Source organism: Papio anubis, chromosome 10, assembly GCF_008728515.1.
Source record: "Papio anubis isolate 15944 chromosome 10, Panubis1.0, whole genome shotgun sequence".
NCBI lineage: Eukaryota > Metazoa > Chordata > Mammalia > Primates > Cercopithecidae > Papio > Papio anubis.
The window spans coordinates 74,930,065-74,956,246 of record NC_044985.1 but is presented as its reverse complement, the minus strand read 5'-3'; the positions used below and the strand labels follow the sequence as shown (position 1 = coordinate 74,956,246).

General features: G+C 38.7%; 1 long non-coding RNA gene across 4 annotated transcripts in view; it reads left to right on the top strand.

Moving 5' to 3' along the window:
* LOC103876393 overlaps positions 1-25,867 on the top strand; it is a 51,804-nt gene extending 25,937 nt beyond the window's left edge. For 3 of the 4 annotated variants that reach the window (XR_002516426.1, XR_001893484.3, XR_002516427.1), the window contains 3 exons: positions 9,643-9,689; positions 24,058-24,131; positions 25,783-25,867. This is a non-coding gene — a long non-coding RNA (uncharacterized LOC103876393). The remainder of the gene's footprint in view (positions 1-9,642; positions 9,690-24,057; positions 24,132-25,782) is intronic. The other variant, XR_002516425.1, reaches the window with a different exon arrangement.
* The last annotated feature ends 315 nt before the right edge of the window (positions 25,868-26,182 follow it).

Sequence of the window (26,182 nt, the reverse complement as noted above, 5' to 3'; positions counted from 1 at the left end):
CTAGAAAATAAACAAACAATAACAACAAAAAAGCCTGAAACTCAAGTTCATCTCTTTGATGGTATATTCTGAGCCAAGTAAAATTTTAATTGCATTTTAATTCCCAACTACTAAAGGGTCACATAATGAATTCCATTTCATAGAACATTTATCTGGGCCCTCTGTGAGCAGAGGACTATTAAAACAGGCAATTGAAAATAAGGTAAGTATAATGATTGTCCCCATTTCACACATGAGGATCTTGGAGCATAGAACGGTTTAGTAAGTTACCCAAGTCATACAACTAGTGACTGGTAGGCCTAGGATTTGAAGAAACCTGTAATTGAATTTGCCTTTGAAACAGAATCCTACATCCATCAACTACACCATACTGCTATGCCTCTGAGAACTTCCTCTCCTTTATAGCAAAAAATAGGCAGGGTGCACTTGTGGGTGTCTGACAGTTCAATTCACCCTGGATAGAAAGCTGTAGGCCCAGGAAACTAAAGGTCAGCACTTGAATCTTTGCCAAGGGTGTGACAACACAATCAGAAGTGTTTCCGCCTCAACCTATGCCCTTCATCTAGAGAGATGAGTGCCACCTGGTGGACATAGTTTTGCGCTATCTTAACTCCTCCACAATACGTATTTAACCATGAATGTAGCTCCACATCCACGTAGGAATGAATTAAATAGACTGTTATGCATTGATAAACTTAGGCACTGTGATGGGCTTCTGAGGGATGAATTCCTCTTTTTTTCTCTTTCTGTTTACATTTAATTTTTGTTGAGTCTACAATGAAGTTTAATTAAAAACAGATAGAAGGAACTTTTTTTGTCATTGCCATTCAGCACCTTTGTCTTTTTTAATAGTAAGAGAGGAAATTTATAAGGAAGTAGACTTAAATTCTCTGACATGTTTTCTTTATTTGTCAAATGGGCTGGTAGTGCAAATTAAATCAATTAATCTGTATAAATGATGGGACAGTGCCCAGGACACAATAAACATTCAGTAAGTGTTGTCTATTATTTTTATTATCCTACAGAAAAATTGGATTGCTTTCTAGAGGTTAAGACAAAGATAAACATTTCAATTTCTGGGATGCTCCAGCATTATTCCTTTTGTAAACAAAGATAGCATAAGACAGAAGCTTAAATATTACAACTAGGCATCAAATTATGGATTAAAGTTTTCATTTATTCTATATGTATTTCCTGATTCTCTACTGTATGCTAAGATGGGCTGGAAAGCAATGGTGAGGGACAAGGGTTCATCCCCCCAACTAACTGAGAGTCTAGAGATTTTATTTGCCACCAGAGGTGCCTAAGCAGTTTTATGGGGAAGGTTAGTGAGAGATGAGGTCACAGTTGTAATTGGAGAGGTGGAGCTTGTTCCTAGTAGTCCTGGTTAATGCTCCCCCTCCTCCAGAGGTAGGGTAGTAACTTCCTTTACCACCCTAAAATTCCTCTCCTTTTCAACAACTGCCAACTAATCCATGCCAAGATGTTAACTATTACCTCTAAAACTATTACTTAGTTACATAATCCTTCAAAGGAGTGTCTGGATTTTAAGAGAGGACTCTAGAAAAGTTTCTCACAGTCTGAGCTCCCAACCAAAAGACCACCAAATGTCCTTTTTGACCTTAAAATTTTTAGTTAAAAAGTTAGTTCAACAAATACACAAACAAAACCCTCAGTTAATAGGTGAAGCATCTATAACCTGGTCTACAGGATGGTAGCCAAATGTTCATTAGAAAAATGAAATTAACAATGAATTTTAGTAACTGACACAATTTCATGTACCAGTAGATGTGAAAGGGCTTTAAAAAGGAAAAAAAAAAAACCACTATGCAAATACATGATATTATTTTCCCCACTGCATGCATACTCATGCTTGCAATGCCATGGATATTGAGAGGTTCAATTTGGGACCTTAGGTCCAGACAGCATGGTTATGATAAAATTCAAAACCAAACTAAGCTAAACAATCATATAAATGAGCAGTCATATAAATCATAGCAGTCATATAAATGAGTTCCATTAAAAAAAACAAAAAAACAAGGTTGCTTTTATAAGATAAATACTGCCTGAATTTCTGAAAATATCTCTCTGGATAAAGCATTGGGTGAAAGATTTAATTATGCCTCTGTTACTCTTCAGTACCGAACAATAGATCACAACTCATAAACAGCTTTCTGTTCTGATTTAAACATTAAAATGGTTTTTTGTCATTTTTTGTCAGCTTATCTGTCTGCTTCCTGTCTTGTCCTTCCCCTCCTCCCCATCAATCATCACGAGGTTAAAAAATTTTTAAATACAAATAAAATATTCAGAGGAGAAAATGCCAGAGTACAAGTATATATTAAAATAAAATTAATGGCTGGGTGAATAGGGATGCAGAAGAAATGTGTGCCAACCCATAAAAGTGGCCACTAAATCCCGAATGCATTATGTCTTGTTAGGATTAGGTCATAGATCCAGGATCAAATAATAGATGCTAAGATCTTATTTTTTAAGAACCTTCAAACCACCAAATCCCTTTTTTCACTAGGTTCCCCACCCCACGTTTTCAAAATTTCCATGGGGTAGAATGGGACAACGGAGTCACAACCATCAAGTTCTCTGATCATGGTGACCCACACCCTCCCTCCTTTTTCCAATCAGTTCAGCTTTGGGGGAGACAAATAGATAGAGGACCCTGTTATAAACTGTTTGACATTTCCCCAAATTGCCCAGTCCCTTAGGAAAGCATTATGGCATTATCAGGGTGCCAAGTACAGAACTTTTACATAATAGGCACTAAATAAATGTTAGTTTAATGGAATTAAACAGTCTAAGAGGCCCACAGCCAAGTGATGACATGCAGAACCACTGGGGCCTTTTTGAATTCCACTACTGCCGAATGATGCTAATTTATCCTAGACATTTTATCTCCTAGTGACTGGGTTCCCTAGTCTGTGAGACAGTTTGTTCAACAACCAGTCTGGTTTGAACTAAAGAAATTGGTCAATTAATAATTTCGGGAAGTGAGAAGAGTATTGACTCTCCAAAGATGGCTTAAATTAACCTGACATTTATTGTATTCCACCTGCGTTTTCACCAGTGATCATTTTGTATTTTTTAAACTCCTACTGTCTAGCTGTTTTTTGACCCAGCAAGTTGAACCAGTTTCCGAGTCTAATTGGCATAGCTTGAGTGTCCTCCTGGCTAGAGAATGCTTCTTCCAAACCATTCTGTTGTGCTCAAATTGCCCAATCAAGGTCAGCTTGAGGACTTGGGGAGTACCCAGACACCCACTTCCAGTGAGTGACCTTTTTGAGCCAACCATAAATTACAAGTTAATTCCTCTAGTCTCAATAAAACTGGCTAATTCAATCTCTTGTTTTAAAATTGAAAATCTCCCTTAATGTAGCTAGCATTAAATTAACTGCATTTTGCAAATATTGCCCAAAGTGTTGGGGCTTTCCAAAGTTACTCTGAAAACAATAGCAATATTGTACAGATTAATGACAGAAATATGGTGAGATTTTTGTTTAAAACTAAATATTGGGAAAGGCTGGGTGTGGTGAACTTAAAAAACAAATTCAAGACATGGCCTAGGGAGAAAGACTTGTTTTATAGTTAAAAAACCAAGATATGCGTATTGGTTCAGCTGCCTAGTTGGATTATAAAGAACCACACCTTGAATACTCTTCATGGCTTTTACTTACTAATCTTTAAAAGTCAACGTGCAGACCTTCTAGGATGAAGGCCTATGAGCTTGCTTTTCTCCGTTCCCTGGAAACCACAGGGAACCACCAGCACAACAAAGATCAAAATACAAAATACTTATGTCAATAAACTAAACAAACACTTTCATATTTCTGCCATAAGAAACATTATAAAGAGCAGTTTCTAAAGAAGCTCTTACTAAATAAAATGTTACTTTAAAATAATTCCTTGATTTCAGCAATTCTGCCTTTGGAATAGATCACATCCATTCTTCATTTTCCCTACTTAATCGCTCTCCCCTCCTTAATCCAAGTTCTTCAAAACATAGTCTTTTCTGGATTTCTAATTCTGACAATCATCTGCAAGATGTCCCTTCCTCCAGGGTTGCTCCTGCACCCACCTTTTTTCCACAAGGCTGCCACAAATCAAAATCTAAAATCAAAGCCAAACTAAGCTAAACAGTATGCTGTTAGTGGAGTTATATATATATATATATATACACACACACACACACACACACATACACATACACACACACACACACACACACACATATATATATGAAATAAGACAATTCTTCAAAAAGCAAGGGAACAATGAATACAAAGTGTAGGATTGTACTAACCTTTTAGGGGAGACAAGGAGATGACACAGGGAAGAATCATACAAGTAAAGCAATGGCATTGGAAATGTTTTCATTCTTAAGTTGGATAATAAAGTTCTACTTCTTATACTGGAAAATGAGTTTGCAAGTATTTGTTCTACTATTCTGATTCATATATGTGATATCCATCCTTTTAAAAATAATCCAATATTGCCTGAGAAAATATTTTAAGTGAAGTGAGTTAAAGTTGATTTTTAAAGTTGATTTTTTAAAGTTTTAAGTAAACACTGGTACAGATATTATACAAATATGTGAAAGTGGAAAGTATATGATCAAAAATCAGGAAAGTTTGGCTTGTGGGAACAAACGCGTATTTCTTAGACCATAAAAAGTGCAAAGTCTGGTTCAGGTTCACTTTCCCGACAATTTCCTCTCACTGCCGTCCTCTCGGACATACCACACAAGTCATAATCTTTCATGCCTCTGTGTCCTTGCGTGTTCTGTATCTTCTTACTGAACTATCTATACTTCTCTGTTGAATAGACTCCTACTCATACTAGAAGACTCAGCCTAGACGTAACCTTCTCCAAGATACTGACACACCATACTTACTTCCCTCAGGCAGAGTTATTCCCACTTTGCATTTCCAGGGCATCCTCTTTGTTACCCACCCTTTGTTATTGTACTCTGGCACTGTATGTTCACTTTCTGTTTGCTTATCAATATCTCCATTTAAACAATAAATTCCTTAAAACCGATGCTTACTCAACTTGGCATATCCAATATGTAGGACAGAACATGGTATTGGGAAGGTGTTTCACCATAAAGAGCTGAGGAACTGATTTCAATTAATACCCTAAAATGCATTAATAAGCCTTCCTCTGCTTGAGTTGCACTTGTGACCCTCAGCTCACTTAGCCTTCCAAAGAATATAATAATTTGAAGACTAATTCTGCAATCAGAGTGTGGTCAAAGACAAGTAAACAAGCACATTCAAGAGAAGAAAGATTAAAGAAACAAAAAGCCACTGAGCCCAGCATGCTCAATGCGAGAAGCTGCACCAAAGAGGGACGGAAAAAATATCATTGAAACGCACACACTCCTACTCTCCATGGGTAGGTATGTATACAGAAACTACTGGAAACTGTCATCTATAACCTTAACTTTTAGAAACTTTCAGACCCTTAGTGATTGGGGGATACTAGAAATGGGGTAGGGGACTAGCAGAGGAATACAACAGAAGAAAGGGAGAAAAAAATATATGAAGCCTTACCACCAGTGCAGTGAACATTCACTCTCCACGACAACGCAGAGTAAGAGAAGTTGGCATGAGCTTCAGCCACATCAGGAGTATTGACCTTTGAAGCACACATTCAGAGAACAGTGATGCCTGCATTACTAGACTCAATGGTTTATGAAAAAGCATTGGATTAAGCGAAGATTGTCTTGTAGGCCCTTTTATTTTCCTCCATCATTTATTCAATAATGACTTACTGAGCACTGTTGACAGGCACAGTACAAAGTGCTGGGACAGCCTAAAAATTAAGATTTAGTCGTTACCTTTCATAAACTCACAACCTACTAGGGAGAAAATTTGACATGTACATAAATAATTACAAAACAAATTAGAATGTGATAAATATCCCATGTGAAGTACAAACAAAGAGATTTGGAAACAGAGGAGAAAAAGTTAAGTCTTGATTTAAATATATTGACAAGAAAAGGATAAAGGATGTGACATATTATCTGAATATTGAAGAAGGGATGGAACTTTAACAGACATAGAATGAGATGAGATGGGCAAGGGAGAAGGAATAGCATGAGCATGGAGTAAATTCTGAAAACTTAGTTCATAGTACACCCTTATCCTGCTAGAAGAGTTAGTCCAGAAATCTTTGAGTCTGTCCCAAATAAAAAATATTCTTATTCTATATCATACCTCTTCATAATACTTAGGGGAATTAGGCCACAACAGAGAAAAATAAAGGTCATATACCAGCTCCACAATTGTGCGTTGTAGCAAAAATTATATATTGCTAAAGATGTGGGCTTTCAGCATTGTGTGCAATACTAGAGAACACAAATGTGAAATTGCTTTTTAAAAAACTTACTTTGAAAAGGACTTCGGGGGTGTGGGATTGGATTAATCACAATTCATGCTTCATGACAAACTCTTCTTTGGGTAGTGTATGGAAACCCTTATTTATTATTTGCTTTTTAGTTGGATAGTTATTTTTAATAATGTAATGAAATTTCTTCTTCTGGCAAAAGTGACATAGTAACTGGTACTGAACTTGCACTATGACTGTAAGCAACTAGAAAACTGAACATAATGTAGGAAAACAATACCTTCAGATATTGGAAAATGAGCAGTGCATGTAAGTGATCCCTGAGGAAAAGAAATCAAATAAAGTGGTCCTATGATCATTCTGGCTTTCTATATGGAGACACACTCTGGACCATGCCACAGGACGGGGAATCCAAGCAGAGTACAAAGATCTCACAAAGTTGAGGAGACAGAAATTGGAAAGAAAACAAAATCCAGACATACGAGAATGTAGAACAAAAATGTCCAGCATCCAATAAAAAATACTAGACGTGAGAAGCAGCAGGAAAATTTGACCTATGCCCAGGGATAAAAGTCACTGGAAACAGAATAATAGTTAATTTCTTGTCAAAACTATGAGCCAGAAGATAACATCTCTAACATGCTGAAAATCAAAACATAATTTAATATGCTGAAAGCAAAGAAATATATATATATATATTGTCAACCTAGAGTTCTATACCCAACATATTTCCCAAATGAAGGCCATGGCTATAATGAAGTAACAGGGACTGGGTTGCCCTCCTGCATTAAATCACTAGAAAAACAGGTAAACATATATACTTTGATGGTTTTTAGATGCTGAACAATAGTGACGGTAACCTCTGCGATTATTCCAGAGAGAGATTCCAGGCCATAGTGCAGGGAGAAAAAGCCCAAACTGAGCCTGGTGGTATGAGACTCCAAATGCAGTCCCCAATGTGAACATTAAAATGATAAGAAGATAAATACAACATATTTTAGAAATCAAAATTAAACTTCTAGGAGTGAAAACTATAATACATGAAATGCAAATTACTGGATGGGATTTCTAAGAGACAAGATACTTCAGAAGAAAAGGTTAGTTAATTTGAAGACAGAACTATCCAAAATGAACTACATGGAGAACAAAAAGATTGAAGAAAAAAATAACAGAGTACCAATGATCTGTGGGACAATATCAAGTTTTCTAAAATATATGCAATTGAAATTCCAGAAGGAGAGGAGAGACATGGAGAGACAAAAAAAATTTAAAGAAACAATGACTAAAAAATATAAAATACAGTGAAAAGTATAACCAACCATATTTAAAAATTGCATCAAACACAAGCAGAGTAAACAACAACAACAACAACAAAAAAACTACACAAAGGCACATTATAAAGTTCTGAAAATCACTGACAGAAAAATCTTAAAAGTAAGCATAGTGGGGAAAGAAGACACAGAAGCACAAAGATAGAAGACAGCTGACTTATTGTCAGAAACTACATAAGACTGAGAAAATGATTTGACATCTTTGAAGTATTGAAAGAAAAAGAAAATTGTCAGTGTAAAATTTTATATCCAGAAAATCAGACAAACAAAACCTGAGAGAATTCATCACTAGCAGATAGATGTTCTCTACAAGAACTGTTAAAGAAAGTTTTTTAGGCAGAAGAAAAAAAGAATCCAAGAACAGGTGGGATAAATAGAATACAAAGACAAATAAATGTAAAATTATTTTTAAATATTAGTAAACTATATTCAATCATATTTTAATCATATTTTTAAAAGATAATACATCATGAAAAAGTGGAATTTATCCCAGGAATGTAAGTATACTGTAACATTCAAAAATCAATAAATGCAATTCACCATATAAGTGTATTAAAAAACAAACCATACGGTTGTCCCAATAGATACAGAAAAGGCATTTGAAAAAGTTCACCACCGGGCCATGATAAATATACTCAGCAAACCAGGAATAGAAGGGAACTTCCTCAAATTGATGAGGGCCATCTACAAAAAAACCTATAGATAACATCATTCATAATGGTGAAAAACTGAATACTTTCCCATTACGACTGGAAACAAGGTAAAGATGTCCATTGTTACCATTTCTAATTAATATCATAATGGAGGTCCTAGCCAATGTAATAAGGGAAGAAAAGATAATCAGAGGGCTACAGAATTACAAAGGAAGATGGTAAAACACACATGTACAACGATTGTCTGCATAGAAAACCCGAAGGTGCCTAAAAATGATATAAGGATTATATTATAAGGCTACAGTTACTAAGATAAGTTTGTATTTGTGAAAAGACAGATAAATTAACCAGTGGAATAAAGAGCTTAGAAATGTCCCTCCACATGAATCAAAATTTGATGATGGCAGAAGTAGTATGTCAGGTCAGTAGGAAAATAAAAATATGCAAAAAAGTGATATTAGATTCTTACTCTTACCACATACAAAAATCAACTCAAGATGGATTAAGGACTTAAATTTGAAAAATAAAACCTTAAAATTTGTATTAGAAAATATAAGTAAATATGATTTAGTCCTTCAGATAGGGAAAGATATGCAAGATTTTTCAAAAGTGTCTGCTACAAACATTGATCAATTGTATTAAAATTAATATATTTTATCAAAAGATATATTAAAATGAGAAAAATGTCAAATTGAGAAAAGATACTTGCAATACACACATTATTAGTATCAAGAATATATAGATTCTACCAATTGACAAAAAATACACAAAATAAGAAAAAGAAATTATAATAAAATACATTTCTCAGAAAAGGAAACAAATACAATCAAACATACAAACATATGTTCAGTATCATTAGTGATGAGAGAAATACCAATCAAGAATGCAATGTGATACCATTTTATGCCTATTTGATTGGCAAAAATACAAAAAAAATGGTATATTTTCAAGCAATAAGAGTCTAATGTATTCCAGTTTGGCTGAAGGGTAGTATGTGTTTTACATAACAATCTTATAAGAGCGGTTTGAGGCTAACCCATAGAGAATATTAAATGCTACTAAGTTGTGTAACTCCAAGTACCTGAGGTTGTAAGGTAACTCTGGCTACTCAGATTCTCTCGTTGAAATGGAAAGTACCTTTCCCCAAAGTGGTGATCTGTGACTTAGCTCTTCAAGGCATCTTCTCTATTCTCTTTACAAACCACTGGTCACATGTTTTATATTACACAATGTAAAGCATGAAAGAAATGCTCCATTTTTTAATATAACTTTTTATTTTGGCATGCAACTTTCAGTACTTCAACTTAAAGGAATGAGGAAGATGGGGATTTCAGACATTTTGGTAAGTGGAAGAAATTTTTATTTTTTTATTTCAATAAAACAGACACCTTTATTGACTGAATGAAACTCTTGACATCTCTCAAATGCCTGGAAAGCCACATAGAAAATAATGGATTAGATTTCATTATTTAGATTTTAAAAATGTGTTTAAGGGCTTAAATTATAGAAAAGGTAGCTGTGATTAAACAATATCTGTGTGAATAAAAATGACATCTGATATTACAAAATATATACATTTTTTCAAAGCCCCTTCATATACTTTTTTGTATTGAAAAAAATTCCATGAGGCAGGGTAAGTATTATTATTTCCATTTGCTGAGTGAGATATTGAGGGATAAAGACTAAATGACTTAGCCTGAACTGGACGGTCTCTTAATGGTAAAGCTGGGATTAAAACTCAATTATCCTGATTCAGAGTCCCATCTTCTTATTCTTTCTCTCCTGTCTTTTCACCTCTCTCTGTTCTTTCTTCCTTCTTCCCACCTTTCTTTTCTATTCTTAATATTAATTTTAACAGCTTTTAAAAATACGTATTTATTGTTGAGAATTTAGAAAAGCATGAAGAAGAAATTAAAATTATAATCCTACCATTCAGATAACTACTATTAAAATATTAGTGCACAGTTTCTAGTCTTTTTCTTTCATTCTTTCTTTTTCACAGATAGGGTCTTGCTCTGTTACCCAGGCTGGAGTGCAGTGACACAATCATGGCTCACTGAAGCCTTGACCTCCCAGGCTCAAGCTATCCTCCCACCTCAGCCTCCCTAGTAGTTGGGATTACAGGCATGCACTACAATGCCTGGCTGATTTTGATGTTGTTCTTGTTGTTGAGATATGGTCTTGCTTTGTTGCCCAGTCTGGTCTCGAACTCCTAGGTTCAAGTGATCTTCTCACCTCAGCCTCCCAAAGTACTCAGATTACAGGTGTCAGCCACTGTTCCTTAGTTTAGTCTTCTTTGTTCATGTACATTTTAAAAATAGGAACCACACTTGGATATAGCTTTTGTTACATGCTTTTTCACTTAATGACATAATGTAAATATTTTCCCAAATGATTAAATATTTTTCAGAAACACCAAATGTTGGCTGCTTAGTATTGCAATATATAGATATACTAGAATTCATTTAACCAGTTCACTCTACTGTTGTAGATTGCTTTTGACGCTTCACCATTAAGAACAAGACAGGCCTGCACATATATATAAATACATCTTGATTATTTTGTAATGATAAATTCTTAGAAGTGGCATTCTGGCATACTTTTTTTTGTACCCTAAAACATATTGTCAAGTTGCAATTCAAAAAAACTCTACCATCCGCTATGAGTGAGGGAGGTGCTCATTTCCATGAGTCTTTGCCAATATTGTTATTACCATAAAAAGTGATGGTTAGATCAATCAAAGTAATATTTATTCTTTTAGCAGATATTTAAAGAGCAATTATTATGTGCCAGGCACTGTGTTGGGTGCTAAAAGTCATCTCCCTCCTCAAAGAATTAGTCTAGTGGGAGTTATATTCAAGTAATTTTTTTTCCTTGAGACAGGATCTTGCTCTGTCACCCAGGCTGGAGTGCAGTGGCACAATCATAGCTCACTGCAGCCTCCAACTTTTGGCTCAAAGAATCCTCCCACCCCAGCCTCCAGCACTTATAGTGGCTGGAACTATAGGTGCACACCACTGTGCTAGGCTATTTTGTTTTTCTTTTTACTTTGTATAGAAATGCGTGGGGTTGGGGGGGGGGAGCGTCTCGCTTTGTTGCCCAGGCTAGTCTCGAACTCCAGGTCTCAAGTAGTTCTCCCCCACCCTGGCCTCTCAAAGTGCTGGAATTACCCACATGAGCCACCACACTGGCCCAAGTAAGTTATTATACTTCCATTCTCACACAGTACTATAGGAGCACAAAGGAAAGATGCCTTCTCTTGAGGGACCATAGAAGGCCCCCCTAGTAGAAGTATGCCTGAGTTGAGGCTTCACAGATGAGTAGGAAAGAGGAGATAAAAGATCATAAAAAGGTTCCAGGCAGAAGAAACAACACATAAAAATAGAGAGGTGAATATGGTGTATAGGTTCAAATGCCTTCAAGCAAATAAAGCCTCACTCTAGCTGGTTAAGCCATGAGCCAGTTTAGTATCTTACATAACAAGAGGTCCTCTGCAGTGTGGCCTCAGGCAGAGTCCACATGGCTGAGCTCCTCTGCTGTGTGTTCTCCGGGCTCTTGCCTCCTCCCTGTGTTCTGCTCCATCCTCAGCATAAGAAGATATATTGTCTTTCCCACATGACCCTTTAGGAATAATTTTTTTAAAAATCTCTTTTGATCCCAAGCAGACAACTTCTCATGTCTTATTGGCCAGGCTTGGGTCACATACTTCTTCCGGATCGAATTGCTACCTAGGGGAGTGAAATCACTATGTTTGGTTTAGACTAATCACCCGGAGAGTTGAGGAGTCAACACCCCATCCATCACATGAGGAAGTGCCAAGAGCTGAATAAGGCTGCAGCACAGACAGGAGGTGGTGAGTGGCAAGAGATGAGGTGCCAGAAGCTAAAAGAACAAAAGGGCCGTTTCATGAAGGAGGATGGAAAAGTGTCCAATGCTGCAGCGAGGTCAAGTGGCAAGAGGTTGACAGTAATTACTGTCAGCTTACTGGGTGCATACGAGAACAATTTTAATTGTGATGGTTGAAGTCAGATTTTAGACGTTTGGAGACTAAATGTGAGATGGGGTGGAATAATCGCGGCGTAGATTCTCTCACAGGAAGTGAGGCCGTGAACAGGGGGAGAGACGAGAGAGTGACAGGAAGAGGTAGAGCAGAGTCAACAGAGAGGCTTTTTAGATGAGAGAGGTTAGAAGAGGCTTAAATGACAAGGGAAAGGAGAAAGGAGAGAGGAAGAGTGGAGGAGAGAGGAAGAAAAATGGAATTCTCATTTCCCTGAGGAAGGTGAAAGGATGGCCGTCCGTTGGTGGGGAGGGAGTTCCGAGGAGAATGGAAAGCTTTGAAAACTCCTCCGGGAAGGGAGCATTGATCCCTAGGAGCACTGCGGAGGGTACAGGTGAGGTTGGGGCATATGAATTTGGAGCAGCCCAGGTGGCGTGATTTCTCTCTAGGAGCACTTGGTAGCTAGCATGTTGGCTCGGAAGTGGCAATGGTTGGCCTGATCCAGGATGAAGTGACAGATCACAGAGCTAGGTGTAAAGGGAAGAGAAAGGGAATGCAGCAACCAACTACTAGGGGAAGGCGTGAGGGTGTAATGGGAGTAGTTGGATAAAGTTATGAACAGTTTGGGGCTGTTGAGTGTGTGGGCATGGAGGTGGATGAATAAACCGAAAAGTAAAGTTTTCATGAAATAGGATGATAGCACTCTATACATTGATTGTGAGGGTATAATGTGGGCTTTATGAAGGGCAATCTGGCAAGCTTTAAAAACTAAAAACATGTACATCCTTGAATCTAATAATTCTAACTGTATTTATTCCATATATTTACTTCCACATGTGTGAAATGATGCACAGTGACAGTTATTCACTGAAGCATTATTAATAAAAGACTAAAACCTAAATCCATCAAGGATTTGGTTAAAAAGAAGGCAGTTCCACATGTATTGATGTGGAAGGTTATTCCAATTACAGTCAACTTAAAAACAAGCAAAGAGACCGGGTACGGTGGCTCACGCCTGTAATCCCGGTACTTTGGGAGGCTGAAGCAGGCAGATCATCTGAGGTCAGGAGTTTGAGACCAGCCTGGTCAAGATGGTGAAACCCAGTCTCTACTAAAAAATACAAAAATTAGCTGGGCATGATGGTGGGCACCTGTAACCCCAGCTACTGAGGCAGTAGAATTGCTTGAACCTGGGAGGCGGATGCTGCAGTGAGCTGAGATCACACCATTGCACTCCAGCCTGGGTGACGAGAGCAAAACTCTGTCTCAAACAAAAAAAAAAAAAAAGCAAAGAATAAAAGAAATTATAAAATCTTACTGTTTATGTTCCAAAACACACACACAAACACATACATACACCCCATAAAATACCTATCCATTTTCATAGGCTGATTATAAGAGTCGCCTTTACTGAGTGTGGTGGCTCATGCCTGTAATTCCAGAACTTTAGGAGGACAAGGTTGTGGGAATCACTTTAGCCCAGGAGTTTGAGACCAGCCTGGGCAACATAGTGAGACCTCGTCTCTACAAAAAATTAAAACATTAGCCAGGCATGGTGGTGAGCACCTGTAGTCCCAGCTACTCGGCAGGCCGAGGTGGGAAGATCCTTGAGCCCCTGAGTTTGAGGTTACAATGTGCTATGATCGTGCTACTGCACTGTAGCCTGGGTGACAGAGCAAGACTCTGTCTGTACAAATAATAAAGAAAAGTAAAAGGGGATTGTGTTTAGAGAGTTCCTGCAGAGGTTGGTGGCTGGATGTGAGTAGAGGGGAATTCCTAAGGTTCATAATCCCTTTATTTGCTTTCAGTTTTGTTTTTGTTTTTTAACCACGTGTGAGAAGTGGTTTTTTGTAGGAAAGAGGGGAGGGTGGACTCTCAGATCACATTACATACCCAGGTGTCCACTGATACCCACCTGCAGAGTTTTGGGAAGACAAGATCCAGGAGGGAGAAATAGTGAATCAAGCGTGCGGATTGAAGCTCCAATTCTGCTGCTCCTAGGGGCATGACATGAAAATGGGAAGAAAAATATTCTTACCTCTCAGGGTTGTTCTAAGGAAGCAGAGAAATTATAACGTGTTTCATAATGGTAAAACAATATTAAAAAGCAAGGTATTTGTTAGCAAACATTTATTGAACATTTACTATACTCCAGGCACTGAATTAAAATGGTAATTATTTCAATACTTTATTAATAATTCTTTTTTCCTCAGTTAAATGAGTGTTTACAGTTGTTCATTATTATGGTTGTTTCTTGCTAAACATCAGTTGCCCTTCTATCTGTGTTCCTAATCTGTCCCCAGGCTCCCACCCACACCTGACTGGCCTTTGTTTATACTACATTAACTAGAACATAATTTCTTAAGAGACCCAGGGACCCCATTCAGCCTCCAGACATGTTTTATTTGCCCACAGATTGTTTATTTTTGAGATGGTAGACGACATTGGGAAAAAAAAAATAGGCAGATACTTTTAAAGTCCAGATTTTGAACTTTTCTAGAAAAATCAGAAGACCTGGCAACAACGTGCCTCAGGGCAGCAGACCACTGTAGCCTAGCAGGGCCGGCCTGTTTGGCCAGGCTGTGAACATTCTTTCTTCTGACATGATGCTCACCCATGCTGTGTATGCTCCTGCCTGTCCCCATTGACAGTAGAGTTTCCCATACCTGGAATAATGCCAGGGATGACTGTTCCCTACTTTCTTGACTTACAAGTGAGTGTGGAAACAGGGGGGCTTTCCTATTCCTGTCAGCACAATCAGATCCTTGTTCAGGGACCAGGTCCAGGTCTAAGAGGAAGCAGGGGACTTGGCCAGGGCACACAAAAGACACAATGATTAAAGGGCTGGAAAACAGAACCTATGAGGTAAGTTTTAAGGAACTGGATTTTTTCCTGGAAAAAAAGAGGATAAAGGATGACTCAATTGTCTTCTTTAAGTATATGGGGTAATTATGAAGAGAGTGATACCAGCTGCTCTCCACCCCCAAACCCACTAGAGGAAAAGTGTGTGTCCTGTGGCAGGAGGCTTGCAGCTGAGCCATAAGGGACTTCACTAAGAATTTAGGTTGAGCGATGAGGCGCCTCCATCTGCCTCATCTGACCCTTATGAGGGTCAGGCTAGACTCTTCTATCTGAAACTCAAAAAATAAACTGGATAACTCCTTGAATTCTTTCCCAATTTTAATTCTTAATGCCTTCCTCTACCATATTCTCTTTTATTTCTGTAGGCTTATCAGAAGAAAGTTAGAAAAAGCTTTCCTGAATAAGAAAACAGGGCATGAATCACTTAAAATTCTCTTTAGCAGCATCTATCCTTGATGTTACCACACTAAAAAATGTATGTACACTCTTTCTGAACATGCAATTAGAACACAGCTGGGAAAGTACTTAAGATTCTTCTCCCAAGTTAACTTTTTACCAGCCAAATTGCTATGGGTATAGTTTGCTCAACTGATGCTAGGAGAATAGTTCAGAGGACTTAATCGAGTGCAGTGCTTATGTAGACAAAAACATTGCTACATTATCCAGTCTTAGTTGTTTTTACTTAGTTTAAAAGATTGTGGTGAGTTTTCATGTCTGTTCCTGTTGTGAATTCCATGAGTCAATGCAGAGGAGCTGGAGGAGTTTTCCAGGATGTCACAACTACTGGACAATATCCGGTACAGTAAATTAGAACACAGACTCTGGTTGGTAAATGGTGATGGGACATTTAACACTTCAAAATAACAATCAGCCTTTGTTGTGAGCCAACCGGGTGCTGAGTGCTTTTCATGTTAATATTCATAATGACTCTGTAAGGTAGGTATCAATAGTCTCATTTGACAGATCAGAACAGAGTCAAAGAGAGGAGTAACTTTCCAAGGCCACATGGACCGCAAGTGCTGACATCCAGATTCATGTCTAAATCCAAATTCAAATTGCTTGACTCCAAAGTCTGTGTTGTTATTTATTTATTATTATTATTTTTTATTTTTAAGACGGAGTCTCACTCTGTCACCCAGGCTGGAGTGCGGTGGCATGATCTTGGTTCACTGCAGCCTCTGCCTCCCAGGTTCAAGCGATTCTCCTGCCTCCGCCTCCCAAGTAGCTGGAATCACAGGTGCCCACCACTACACCTGACTAATTTATGTATCATTTAGTAGAGACGGGGTTTCACCATGTTGGCCAGGCTGGTCTCGAACTCGTGACCTCAGGTGATCCACCCACCTTGGCCTCCCAAACTGTTGGGATTACAGGCATAAGCCGCCATGCCTGACCCATCTGTGTGTTTTCATGTGACTACTCTGTGTGGATTCACTTTGTTAGGGTGTGCCAGCCAAGGTGTCCAGAACAGAACCATACAATGGAAGGGGTAATTTGGGTCAGTCTGTCTCACAAAGAGAGCTCATGAGCTCCCAAGACACATAAAGGTACTGGTTGTCGAGTATATCACAATTAAATAGCCTCATTACCTTTCTGCACCTGCAGTTCCATTTCCTACCTTGTTCATGCAGTCATCTGTCGAAGTCTTTTGACATACAACCGTAAGTCCTCAGAGCTACAGTTCCTTACTTCCCACCAGTAAGCACAGTCCTTCCTCAAGACTATTTAAGTGGTCTGGCTCTAAGTATACTGTGTTCCTTGTGGAGTGGCCCATGGGTCTTGTGCTGCAACATTACCTGGACTATTGGCTAAAAACATGATTCCTGAGCCTCACCATTGATCTACTGAATCAGAATCCCCAGGAGCACATCTGACCCTTAACAAGTATCTCAAGTCTTTTTCACACACACTTAACTTTTAGAATTATTGCTCATAAAGCAGTGGTTGTTAACCTTGGACGTACATTGCAATCACCTGGAGAAATTACATTCTGGAGATTCTAGAATCTCCACCCCCAGAGATTCTGATTTGCCTGAGGTATGGCCTGGGCATCATATTAAGAACTTTCCAAGCGATCTTAACATACAGCCAAGACTAGCATCACTGTCTTAGATCCAGAGCACTGCTTCTCAAACTTGTCGTGCACATCAGAATCATCTGGAGGTCTTGTTAAAGCACAGGTTGCTGGGCCCACTCCCAGAGTTTCTGATTCAGCAGGTCTTAGGTAGGACCTGAGACTCTGCATTTCTAACAAAGTTCCCAGGTGATGCTGATGATACAATTTTAGGAAACTGCACTTTAAGAACCGTTGGTTTAGAGACTCAATAATAGTATGCACCACTGCTAAATTTTAAATGATTAAGGACAAATCTTGTTGCTTTTAGGAACCACACTTTAAGAACCACTGGTTTAGAGACTCAATAATAGAATGCCCCACTGCTAAATTTTAAATAATTAAGGACAATCTTGTTGCTTTGAAGGCATCAGGGATATTTTTTAGATTCCAGCCCTGATTTAAATAATTTTGCACATTTTGAGCCCACTGTAGACTAGATCAAGTCATCCTTGTTAATAGAAGAATTATTAACCTCTTTTTCCTAGAGGGGATTTAGATTTAGATTCAAGGGAGTGAAATTAGCATTTAATTGGAATCAATAATTGTGCTTCTTGGACAAATTGCCCCTGGCAAAGCTGGAAGGAATCTGAAAAGTGGAGATCCATGAAAGTCACTTCCAATATGATGTGTACTAGAACAATAAAATGGTATGCAAAATAATATATCTTTGTGTAAGCGCCTGAATAAATCTTGGCCTTGTCATTATTAGCCCTGTTTCCATTCCTGCTATTGCCAGAGATGGTGAGTACAGTGATTGATTCCTCTGGGACTAGGAATCACTGGAAGAGGCAGGGTCACTGTGAATGGTCACGCAGCCTGCACACTGCACAATGCCAGGGACATCATTCACATAGACTTCAGTGGGAATTGCACCCTCCGGAGCTGTGCTACATGGCTTACCTGGGAGAAGGCTATATTTCTTCTGGAGTTATAGAAATCTTAACCTCTCTCTAGGAACCAGGACCTAGAAAGCATTATAACACATGTCCAGAGATCAAAGTTCAGTCCACTGTTGGTTCAGTCCACCATACCTGCTTCCCCCATTTCGACATGCTGGCTCTGGATGACCCACTGGGGAGGTGTATTAGTTGGTTTTCATGCTGCTGATAAACACATACCTGAGACTGGGTAATTTATAAAGAAAAAGAGGTTTAATAAACCGACAGTTCCATGTGGTTGGGGAGGCCTCACAATCATGGCAGAAGGCTTACATGGCAGCATACAAGAGAGAATGAGAGCCAAGTGAAAGGGGAAACCCTTTATAAAATCATCAGATCTTGTGAGACTTGTTTACTACCACAAGAACAGTACGGGGGAAATCACCCTCATGATTCAATTATCTTCCACTGGGTTCCTCCCACAACACGTGGGAATTATGGGCGCTACAATTCAAGATGAGATTTGGATGGGGACACAGCTGAACCACATCAGGAGGAATGGGGGAGAACAAGAAGTTCCCACAGTGTTTGTTCACGTGCACAAAGAGACATGAAAAATCTTGTTGGGTGAACCCTGATCGCACCTTTGAGGGCTAGGGGAGGGACAGACAGGAGGCCTTTGTGGAGGGTGTAGGTCTTGCTCTTCAGCTGGATCTTGCTCTTCAGCCAGATTCCTTTATTCCTTACATCTTTACCTTTACACAGCCTTCTTTTTTTTTTTTTTTTTTTTTAATGTCCCCTGTACCACTCTAAAGCAACCACATAAGACTTTTTTTTTTTGATAACTTCCTATTTTAAATATTCTTATCTGAGTCCTGAGGTCTGTCTGGTTTCAGCTCTGGACATGGGGTCATTCTTGAGTGCAGTCTGGAGTTCAATCAGGGCATCTTTATCTCAGCTCCCCCCTCAGGCAGTCACTCCTTCAAGAACGGGCATGAACATCCTCCATCTCCTCGTGTGGAAGTAGGTCTGAGGCTGAGGTTCTAAGCTAGGAGGTGGGGGAGCCATGCCAGTCTGAATAATTGAAGTGAATAAACCATTGGTTTTTATGTAAATCTTTCAGACAACAAGAATGAAATTTCGGAGGTGGATTGATCCATCGGGGCGTTTCATCTCAAACCTGTTATTATGGACTAAATTTTTGTGTCCCTCCCCAAATGTATATGTTGATGCCCTAATCACCAGTGTGGCTGTATTTTGAGATGGAGCCTCTAAAGAAGTAATTAAGGTTAAATGAGGTCTTAAGGATGGGTCCCTAACCCAACAGGATGAGTGTCCTTGTAAAAAGAGATACCAGACAGGTCTCTCTTGCTTCACCATGTGAGGACATGGTAAGAAAGAAGCCAGCTGAATGCCAGGAAGAGAGCTCTCACCAGGAACTGAATCAGTCAAAACCTTGATCTAGGACTTCTAGCCTCCAGAACTGCAAGTAAATGAATTTCTGTTGTTTAGGCCACCCAGTCTGTGGCATTTTGCTATGCCATCCCAAGCAAACTAATATACCCATCCTTTCCCTTCTTGCCCCATGTCAACCCAAGCTCCTCCACAACCAGAGCTGGATCAGGTCAAGATAAGTCCCTCATCGTACTCACCATGGCTTCTCCCCACCTCCACCACTAACTTATAACACCTGAAGCAGGGACTGGGTCTCAGCCACTCTCATCATGCCCTAGTGCTGAGCAGGCTCTTCCCCTGCAGTCATGAGTGAGTGCATAGTGATGGTGCATGATTGTAGAGGGTGCAGCAGGGGAGCCCCTGTGCTATTCTTGTTACTTCAACTTTTACTTGTTTAAAATATTTGTGCAAATTTGTGGAGTGCATAACATTTTTTTTTACATGTATATAATTTGTAGTGATCAAGTCAGGGTGTTTAGGGTGTCCATCCCCTTTTACTTTTAATGCTACATTAAGAAAGCATCTACTCTCAGTGCTAAAACATCACGTGAATTCATTGAGGCAAGGAATGGCTAAGACACCAGAGCAAAACAAAGTGAACACAGATTATTATGTCAAATGTAGAAGACAAAGAACTTTGCATCATCTGCCCCAGCTCAGGCACCTGTCTCCTCGCACTTGGCTGGGATTGGCAGACACTTACTATGGTGGACAGCTTGAGATGCAGGACGTGGTTGTGGAGTGGGAGGGCCAGGGAGCCAATTTCTTCTCAGAAGGCTGGAAATCCTACATCAGGAGCCTCTGACATTTAACTAGAATGATCTACCCAATCCTTAGCAGGAAGATACTCAAAATATCTGACACCTGGTAAGGTAGTTGTACACAACCCATGCAGCTATATTAGTGCATAACTATGCAGTGAGTTCAACATTATTTCCAATTTTCCCATTTGCTTCAGATACAAAAGCCACATTCATGGGCACAGCTAGATCAGGGCAGTTCAAATCCAGCCTGTGCAATTCATCAAAGGACTATGAGTGCCACCATGCGAGTTACCCAGAGAACTAATTCACTCAAGAAGATGGGGGCACAAGACCCAGCTCTAAATCGGATACGTTTAACTAATGCAAATGTTGCTTCTGATTTTAAACCAAATATTGGGGAACCAAAGAAATAATGTCCATAGCAATCCTTGCCAAACACAAATATATCAAACACACAAATTGACATCTTATTTTCATGAATACCTCTTCACTCCAAGCCTTCAAACATTGCAAGGAATCAATTTAGAGAGATATGGGGAATACTCCAAATAGAAGGTTTTGTTTATACTCTAGGAGTTATGTAATGTAATGTGAAAAAATTATTTCTAGTAAGTCCTGGCATAAATTGTGTAAGCTGAGAAACAGTGATAAAGGAAGTGGATGTAACTGAATATAAGGATCCAATCCAAATTGTTCAGGCCATATGTAATTCTTGCACATACTGGAGCACATATTTTGAGAGGAAACTTTGGAATTCATCTACACAATATGGCAAAGTAGAATTGCTTGAATTCTGCTACAGGATTTTATATAAAAGTATTCATTTCAGTCACAGTAGTACCTCAGTTATTCAAATGCCATTTATGTAGCAAATGTATTCAGAACCGAGAGAATCTGAAAAAAAAAAAAATTGAAGGCCTTGTCATGATTAAAATATGTAAGTCCATGTACTAAATGCCATTCATTTTACTTCCTAGAAGAAATCCACATTACTCAAGATCCATACATAATTTTCTAATAGGTTTGGATATTTGATATTGGAATATGGCAGAGGCTGCTAGTGGTTGACCCGAACAGCCCTTCTTCTATTTTTACTTGGTATCAGAAACTCAATTTTATTCAAGGAACTCATGTACTCAGATAGAAACTACATTACTCAGTGTTCTTAAAACTATAAGTGTGACAAACTTTTGAGCAATGGGATACAAACAGAAATGTTGTTGTAAAGGAAGTCTAGGTTGTACCCCACCAAGGTGGGACCCAGCCCTCTGCATTCCTGCCTTCCTGCCTTCCAGTCTGCTGCCCGGAATTCTGGTCTGTTGTCTCTAGGAACCATCTTGACCACATGAGTTACACCCTATAGATATTGCCACAGAGAGCTAAAGGAGCCTGAATGCCTATGAAATTCAAGATGTGCCATACTGGTCTTGTGCTGCATATCTCTGGAATTTGCACAGCGCATAAATAAGTTTCTTTCTTGTTTTAGTCACTGTTAGTTTATTCTAAATGTTTACCTGTGCATATAAATTTATCCTAATAAATGTGCTCAACGTAAATAAAAACTAGTAAATTGTTAGCTTTCTGGTTACTAGAAACAGATAATATGTGGGAGGAAGGATGTCTGACATCCTTAATAATGAAAGAGACATTAAAAAAAACAAAACCCCCAAACAGCCAAACCTATAAATGAGTTTTCATGGAAATACTTTTAAAGGGTAGCATTCTGTTATTCCTATTAAGGCAAATTGTCCTATAAGTCTCTCATAGGCACTGAAGGCATCAATACGTAACAGAAAATTAGAATCACCTGAATTAATAATCATGGCTTGGAGTCATCAAGAAAACAGCAAGTTATATTTGGTTTAAGAGAGTTCATAGAAATAGTTTAAGTCAAAATATCTTAGTTTTTTAAAAAAAATTCCCCTAATGAGCAAACAAAAGGAGCACACTTTCTGGAAATTCTATAATATGAAATAACACTTTTAAAGTTTTTTAAATAATTGTGTTTTCACTGTGCATATATGGTTTTGTTTGTTTGGACATTGTGCTGATTTTACGTAAACATTATTTTCTTAAAATATTTTTCCATTTTAATAATTTTATTTTGGTCTGCATTCCAATTAGACATACTTTTTTCCCACAAAAAAATTAAAATGAAATTAAACCAAAATGATAAGAGTACATAAAAATCTCAAATAATAGGCTTGAGCTTTGGAGGCAGCAAAACAGTTATGCCTTTCTTACTCCTTTTAGTTACTGGAGAGTTTTAGTTCTTTTATTCAAATCGTGTGAAAGTCTCACCTGAGTAAAAGGTTTGCACAGATGAGTGGAGAAAGGGTCAGCTCTTTCTGGCAAGGATCAGAAGTCAGCCTAAAGGCAATCTGATCTTTAAGCCAAACCCAGATACGTGAGAAACCTATGACAAGTGGGAAATCTACTGAGAACTTGCTGGCTGTTTGCCATTCTCCAAACAAGACTAAAGATGGCAGGAGCATAAACAATGGAAGCAAAAGATTAAAGAACAAAAACTTGTGAATAAAATCCCTTCATACTATCTTCATTCATGCAAAACAACAGGAACCCTTCCCTCTAATGCTTTAAGATCTTCCATAAGGTAGATGCCATCACCACCTACTCCCTTGCAATCCTCCAATTTCCAGTATTCTTCAGGTGTCTTATCAATTATCATAATTTTTGCCCACTAAAGTTATTAGCTCCATAAAGCAAAGGACTGTGTCTCTGTCAGTCAGTTATATATACCCATGACTTGCCTAGCACAGGGCCTGGCAAACAGTATTACACTCATTTGGACATTGGATGGTTAGATAAATGGAAGAAGGAAGGAAGGGAGGGAAGGAGGGAAGGAGGGAGGGAGGGAGGGAGAAAGAAAGGAAGAAAGGAATTTTGAGAAGGGTATGATTAGGCACATAATAGGCAAAGGAAATTTAACCAAAAAGTTATCTTTATCTCTTACTGTCTTCAACCTAACTTTTATTCTCTGAAAACACTGGGGTTCATTGGGAAGAAAAGGAGAGAAAATGTAAAGAGGAAACAGCAAAAAACTGTAATGAGGTGTAAATGAAGCTATGGAGAAGGTTGACCAAATGAGGTTCTCTAATCTTCATCCCTACACACACACACACACACGCACACACTTCTAATATATATATAGCTGTCCAACACAGGCCAGACATTGCCCCCTAAGAAGTGTTACTCTGATTAGACTGTGTGAATTAGCTAATAGTCAATAATATGCAAACTTCAGACAAGTCTGACAATAAGCCCACTGAAGAGACTTTCCTTTGTGGTAGGGCAAGGCCCAGAGACCACACTTGAAGTGAATGAATTTGCATTATGCTTCACTTTCCCTCCAACTCTTTAGTGCTCTGCTTGAAAAGTAGTAACAAGTCTACAACCTGGACACGAAAAGCAGAAAAAGGAGGTAAAGAAGCCCAGCTTATCCAGAAACTGAGCAATACTCCTACAAGAACACTGAGTAAACCACAACTTTGCAACTCATTTCCTTAACTAGGAACATAAAGCTCAACAAAAAGCCACAGAAAGATGAACAGAAGAATGATGCAACATGTGATATACATTATGGCTGCTTACCGGTATTTCTTGTTCTCTTCTTCTAGGCTCAATGAGGACTGCTTCCTCCCCCATCTACTGAAGTTAGGTGTGGTCATATGATTTTCCATGTCAATAAAATGTGAGTGGAAGTGACAGGGGTCACTTCCAGGTGAAACATTTAAAAACAAGTGATAGTTTCTCCATGATCCTTTTCCCTTCTGCCACCATGATCGACAGTATTCCAAATCATGGCGCCTTCACCACTCTGGGTCCTGGAGTGAGGATGATATACAGTGGGAGTTAGCTAGCTATAGCCTGTGTTCACCTGTTTTTGTAAATAAAGCTTCGTTGGAACATAGCTATACCCATTTGTCTATGCATAATTTGAAATGACAATGGCAAAACTGAGTTGTTACAACAGGGACCATATAGCCTAAAAGCCTAAAGTGTTCATTAAGTGGCCTTTTAAGAAAACATTTGCAGACTCCTCATATAGACCCTGATCCTCCTATGCCCACTTAATTCAAGGGGATATGCAGGTTGAAGGGGAAGACAAACCTTTGTTACTCTATACCAACAAAAATTGGGGGCTTTTTGGTTACTCGTATATAACTTAGGTTATTCTGACTGATACAAAACTATTTAAAAATCACTTAATTTGTATGCATGCTATTAATAGAAATATTCTTCAAGAACTAGTAAAAACAACTAGGATAGTACTAAACACAGAGCAAGTACTTGGGTAGTAAGTTTTCCTTTTCTTGGTTCAATATCATCATAGATGAGGAGTGCAGAGCACAGATGCGATCAGGAATGGGCTATGTGGCAGCTCCCTCAGAATGCATTGCCACTGCTACTATAGCAGTAGCTTTTCAACAATTTTAAAAGAAAAGATATTGACATGACAGTTATTAAGATGGTTCACGCCTGTAATCCCAGCACTTTGGGAGGCCGAGGTGGGTGGATCATGAGGTCAGGAGATCAAGACCATCCTGGCTAACATGGTGAAACCCCACCTCTACTAAAAATACAAAAAATTAGTCAGGCATGGTGGTGGGTGCCTGTCGTCCCAGCTATTCGGGAGGCTGAGGCAGGAGAATGACTTGAACCTGGGAGGCGGAGCTTGCAGTGAGCCGAGATCTCTCCACTGCACTCCAGCCTGGGCGACAGAGTGAGACTCCCTCTCAAAAAAAAAAAAGATGGTTAAAAGACATTAGAAGAGGCTGAGTGAAAGCAAACATGGGTCTGTTCCACACAGCGTGGAAATATCAATTGTCAGAACATGAGGGGTGCAGACAAAGGAGGCAAAGAGTGATTCTTTTATTATGATTGCTTCTGTGATGCTGAAGCCCAGCTATGCATTTGAAGCAGAGGTGGAAAAAACTGGACTTAACTGGCTTCAGTAATAAAAATGATTTTTGAATCATCATGTGATGATTCAGTAATGAAAATGAAGTTTCGAATGATGTAAATAATTTTTTTTAAAAATTCTGGAAGAAAGCTAAAAAAAAATGCTAAGTGTTTAATAATAATACCAACACTTTAATGCTGTTATAATGTTCCAAGCACTCTTCTGAGCACATGACATATTTTAACCCCTACTATAATCCTAACCCTATGAGTTAGGTATTATCATTTTCCCCAGTTTACTGATAAAGGGGTGAAGCACAGAGAAACTAAGTAGCTGGCCCAAAGTTAGCAATTAAAAGAGGTAGAGTGGGGTTCAAATGCAGGCATTCTGAGTCTAGTGCAATGTCTCTTAACCACCTTTCTCTATTGAATGTTCACAGGTATTACTACTGGACTTGGGACACAGTATGAAGGCAAAGACTCATGGCTAGGCTGCTGTGTTGTCTATGGTGCTTTTGGCTCTAAGTGTCAGAAAACCCAATTCAAACTGGCTTAAACAATGAGAAAATGTATTATTTCATGGAACAGAAGCCCAGAGGAAGGACAGCTACAAAATTGGTTGAATCAGTGATTTATTGATGTCATAAGGAACCCAGGTTCTTTTTTGCCTTTTGATTCTGTTGTCCACAGCATTGACTTCACCTAAGGCTGGTTGCCCTATGGTCAATAATAGCAAACTGAAGCAAGGGGCACATATGTTCTTCTTTGTTGCTACCCAGCCAGAAAGAGAAATGCTCCTATCCTCTTCCATTCTTTCTGAGCCAAATGAGGTCACATGTT